This window comes from Lathyrus oleraceus, chromosome 7, assembly GCF_024323335.1.
Source record: "Lathyrus oleraceus cultivar Zhongwan6 chromosome 7, CAAS_Psat_ZW6_1.0, whole genome shotgun sequence".
NCBI lineage: Eukaryota > Viridiplantae > Streptophyta > Magnoliopsida > Fabales > Fabaceae > Lathyrus > Lathyrus oleraceus.
The window spans coordinates 136,733,696-136,739,534 of NC_066585.1; positions in this window are offsets into that span (position 1 = coordinate 136,733,696).

Sequence of the window (5,839 nt, forward strand, 5' to 3'; positions counted from 1 at the left end):
CCCATTGCATAACCAACCCCCTTACCCAGATCTCTGACATTTTTACTAGTTTTTGATTCGATAAAACTTTTAGGTTTTTGTTCGCTTTCTAACCATTCCTTTCGATAAATAGAAGTGCGGTGGCGACTCGACTTGTATGGTTTACCTTAGATTTAGTCAATATCTCTAATGGTAACGAATACCCCGCTACAGAAGCGTCCAATAATACCTCAAGTTTCTTATGGATGTTTCTCACTATTATTGGATGGAAGTAGAAATGATGAGGACAACTTCCATATTTAGCGATGGCAATACATTTGGAAAGTGCTCACAGTCATGTGGAATCCTCATATGATTATTATGTCTCTCATATTGAATACAATAAGAGTTTTTGCATTTCCTTTGATGGATGCTCCATGCCTTTCCATGAGTGTTTAATTTCTAGAATATGATTTACGCTCCCCTTCAACGACTTCGAAGTGGAAGTGTTGAACCACTTAAGGATTTTCCCTTCTGAACAGCACTCGGTGAGTTAGCATATGTGAAGTGTTTCAATATTGGTGCAAGTATCGGGGTGGATCACTATCCTTAAAGTTATTTTATAACCTATTCAGCGTAACATGCACTTCTTCTAAAGCGGATCGGGGACATGTGTTTCTCTTTCTTTGTCAGCCGAAGAAAGTGTTTGATGTTTTACGTTGATAACTGGAAAATTTTCAAACATAGGTCTTTCCTAGTCATCCCTCAGAGTCATGAGGTACATTATATCTTTTGTGTTATGCCAAAGGAAAACCCTTCCCCTTCTTTCCCCCTAGTTTGTAGCCAATCATACGTGGTGATAGATTCAAGAAATAATGAACTTGGGACCACTTCTTGAGAGTTCTAAACAAGTATGTGTCGCGGTGCAAAAAATACCTGAGCGAGTAAACGCTCGAATGACAATGAAGTCGTCGTCAAAGTTTATTTTTTAAAACATCGATAAAATCACTAAAGAAAAAAGTAAAGTCATCACAACCAAATTTACGTTCGGAGGTCGATTATACGTGAGGAAGGTATTAACATCTTGTGACATCCATTGTAACCAACGTGAACCGATTAACTAGTTTTAGAAGAGTTGTTTTATTCTTAAAAGGGCGATGAGTACTCGACCTTAAACAAGATGTACATCTTGCATCTGAGCATTCGAGGATAAGATGGATGTACATCCACTTACCCCTTTTCATCCAAGTTTTTGAAAGAGTTGTTTTATTTATTGTTGATTAGATAAACTAAACTTCTAAAAGCTAATGTTTCATAAATGATAAAAACATGAGAATAAATGAAAAAAATGAAAAAGATTCTCTATTTATTTCTAAATAACAATGACAAACTCTCTTTTTTCAAGAACGATAACAAAAATTCATCTCTGCAAAACTCTCTCTATCATGAACAACAACAAAATTCTCTCTTCCAAACAGCAGAAAAAATAAAACAATATGATAAAGGAAATATATATTGAATCTCAAAGTTTCGATGATGCTGACTCTGTGATAGAAGAAAAGTGGATATGGAACATTGTGGTTGTATGTGTATGGTGGTCTTCGACGATGGTTGTACGTCTCTGGAGAGATGGCAGCGTTGCGGGGCTGTTCACAGAGGTTAAGTTTCGCGCAGTTTCGGAGGCTGAAAAGGGAGTCGCCGGCAAAGGTTGTGTTGCTGGAGTGAAATCTTGTTGGAGCTGATTCAGAGGTGGTTTGCAATGGCTGCATTTTCGCTTGTGTTTGTTGTCCTTCACCTATTCTTTTCCTTTCTATTTTATTCTTCTTCTATTGATGTGTTATGATTGTTTATTAATGTGTTGTTGTTATTGATGAGTGGTTGTTATTGTTAATTGTGGTGATTGAAAGAAATATTTTCGTTATGTAGATGATGAAGATGGATGTGACCATGGTATGAAGATGATTTTGTTTAATTTGGAAGAATGATGTGGTGGTGACATGTGAAATTTGTCAAGGAAACTCCTCCATGAAGAGGAAGAAAGAAAAGCCGCACTTTACCCTTTTTTAAACTTTTCTTTTATCGTTTGTAGCATATATATATATATATATATATATATATATATATATATATATATATATAATATATATATATATATATATATATATATATATATATATATGTGTGTGTGTGTGTGTGTGTGTGTGTGTGTGTGTGTGTGTGTGTATTGCTAATTCTGTGTGGTGTAACACCCTTCTAAAATACCCCAATAATTAATTAAAACAACAAAATATGAATCAGAGTAGATATGCAATTTCAGGGTGTCACACTTGACACTTCACACCATTCACCAAAATAACTTGTCATGCTCATTTATTAATCAAAATAAAACATTGCACAATTCGCAGCGGATAGAAATCTAACAACATGCAAACCATGTAACACATTTCATGTAAAATTGTTCAACAACCAAAAATGAAAACAAAGTAAAACATCCCGTCCCGATGTTACATATACCAGAGCATGACCCACTAAGGAACTACACTAGACTCCAAGCACTAGCTTCTACTCAATCACTGCTCGTTACCTGAAACATAGTTGTAAGGGTGAGTTCCTCAATCGATATAATAAGCATTATAAAATATCATGTAATGCTAAGTAAATTAACACATTCATCACCCTAATCATATCACACATTCAGCAACGGCAACATCAACTCATAATCATACTCAACACAAACACAAAACACACGTATAATATTGGAATACATCCATTCATATTATACGCCATACATACATTATGAAATGAGACTCCATGCATGCGGTACCGACTATTCGTGAACACATAGTTCAACCTCACCGATCAAACCCAGATACGGCTACCAAGCTCACTAGTCCCACTCATTTGAGACCTAGTGACTCCCTCACTAATTCCTCACCATGGGAATTAGCTACCACCATAAAGGCTATGCTATGCACGCTAAATCACCTAGCATGCAAACATCAACAACAATCCACAATGGACATATGCTCACACTCTAAGCCATAAACAGTCCATCCACAATTGCATACATAATAGATATATTCACAGCATTATGCATACCATCATACATCATCAGCATATTTATCACAGAATCATATCATGTCATGCCAAATAATAAATCACAGTATTAGCACACTCTACTAATACCTATACTGCTCAAAACAACGGGAAATGATCCCTACTATATCATACATCAGCTAAATTACATCACTCAGCTGAAACGACCAAAACTGCACAACAACAGCTCAGAAAATCAAACTTCTGCCCATACACGTATGCCTCATGCCCATACGCGTATGGCACATTTCCTAGCCAAGCCCATACAATATGTACACATAATTCCATTCCAAAACGTACACAATATTTAAATATCAATTTTTCACTTTTCAAACAGTGTTAACCTGTTAACGCAATTGGTTAACCTGTTAACGCAAGACAGAATACAAATTTTACAGTATTTCAACAATGTTAACCGGTTAACGCCCTGGGTTAACCTGTTAACGCAAGACAGAATGCAATTCTAACAGTATTTCAACAGTGTTAACCGGTTAACGCCCTGGGTTAACCTGTTAACGCAAGACAGAAATTAATTTTTTTAATTATCATAACAGTGTTAACCGGTTAACGCCTTGGGTTAACCGATTAACGCAAGACAGAAAGCTGTTCCTGCGCTAACAACGAACAGAATGCAGAATTACCCGCATTTTTCGCCGTTGGAGGACTTCCGGACCTCCGATTTCGATTCCGTAAAAAGCTACACGTCCAGAAAATTACGACTCATCCAAATATAGATTAATTCATAATTTTAACGTAATTTATTCATCATAATTCAAGGGTATTTATCAAAACCTAATAATTCCAATTCAAGCCAATTAAGGATTTCAACCTAAAACATGTTCCTACCCATTGACCCAATCATACTAACCCATAATAATAAGGATTTCCCCCCTTACCTGAGTTAATCCGGCAAATCCTTTAACTTTAAGCTTTTCCCTTCTTCAACCTTTTTTCTCTTGCTCTTCCTTTTTGCCCTTTTTCCACTTTTTAGTCGCTTCCCTGTTTTCACGTGTAAAAACCTTTTTACTAAATGGGACTCTTTACTGATTCCAAAAATCGTTCCAATTCCAACTTTATTATTCCAATAATAATAATCCAATAATATTCCAATTATTTAACTAAATTAATAAATATACTAATAATAATATATATGAATGGTTTATCTTTTATTTTGAAAAATAATACCCTCTCATTCATATTATCATCATAATATACTATTAAACTTAAATTAAATAATTATCATATTTTATCGGGGTGTTACAACTCTCCCCCACTAAAAGAGTTTTCGTCCTCGAAAACATACCTCAAGCGAATAACTCTGGATAAGACTCCTTCATCTGACTCTCAAGTTCCCAAGTCACATTGCCACCTGCTGGTCCTCCCCAAGCTACCTTTACCAAAGCAATCTCTTTACCCCGCAACTGCTTCAACTCTCGATCCTCGATCCTCATAGGTGATGTTTCAACAGTCAGGTTATCTCTCACCTGTACATCATCTACTTGGACCACATGCGACGGATCAGGAATGTACCTCCTCAACTGAGACACATGAAAAACCTCATGCAAATTCGTAAGTGACGGCGGTAAAGCGATACGATAGGCTACCTCCCTTATCCTCTCCAAAATCTGATAAGGACCAATAAATCGAGGTGTCAACTTCTTCGACTTCAAAGCTCGACCAACCCCAGTTATCGGAGTAACACGAAAAAACACATGATCTCCCTCTTGAAACTCAAGTGACTTCCTCCTCTTGTCGTGATAACTCTTCTGACGACTCTGAGCAATCCTCATCTTCTCCTGAATCATCTTAATCTTTTCCGTAGTTTGTTGAACAATCTCTGGTCCAACCACAACACTCTCACCGGACTCATACCAACATAAAGGTGTCCGACATCTCCTACCATACAAAGCTTCAAACGGTGCCATACCAATGCTCGAATGAAAACTATTGTTGTAGGTAAACTCAATCAAAGGTAAATAACAATCCCAAGCACCTCCCTTTTCCAAAACACAAGCCCTCAAAAGATCCTCCAGTGACTGAATCGTCCTCTCAGTCTGACCATCAGTCTGCGGATGATATGCAGAAGTCAATCTCAGCTTAGTTCCCAAAGCCCTCTGCAAACCTTCCCAGAACTTCAATGTAAATCTAGGATCTCTGTCCGAAACGATACTCGACGGAATACCATGCAAACTTACAATTTTCTGAATATACAACTCAGCTAATCTCTCTAACGGATAAGCCATTCTGATCGGAATGAAATGAGCCGATTTTGTCAATCTGTCAACAATCACCCAAATAGCTTCAAAATTCTTAATTGTCCTCGGTAAACCAGAAACAAAATCCATACTGATACTATCCCACTTCCACTCTGGAATAGCCAACGGTTGCATTAGCCCAGACGGCTTCTGATGCTCAATCTTTGACTTCTGACAAGTCAAACAAGAATAAACAAAACTCGCAATTTCTCTTTTCATTCCTGGCCACCAAAATAACTTTTTCAAATCATGATACATCTTCGTAGCCCCAGGATGAATACTCAGGCCACTACGATGTCCTTCCTCAAGAATACTCTTCTTAAGTTCGGTAACATCCGGAATACACACCCGATTACCAAATTTCAAAACACCATTCTCATCAACTCTGAATTCACCACCTTGACCTTGATTCACTAGAGTCAACTTATCAACCAAAAGCACATCGGATTTCTGACCCTCTCTAATCTCATCCAGAATACCACTCGTTAACTTCAACATTCCCAATTTAACACTATTGTGAGTACTCTCAC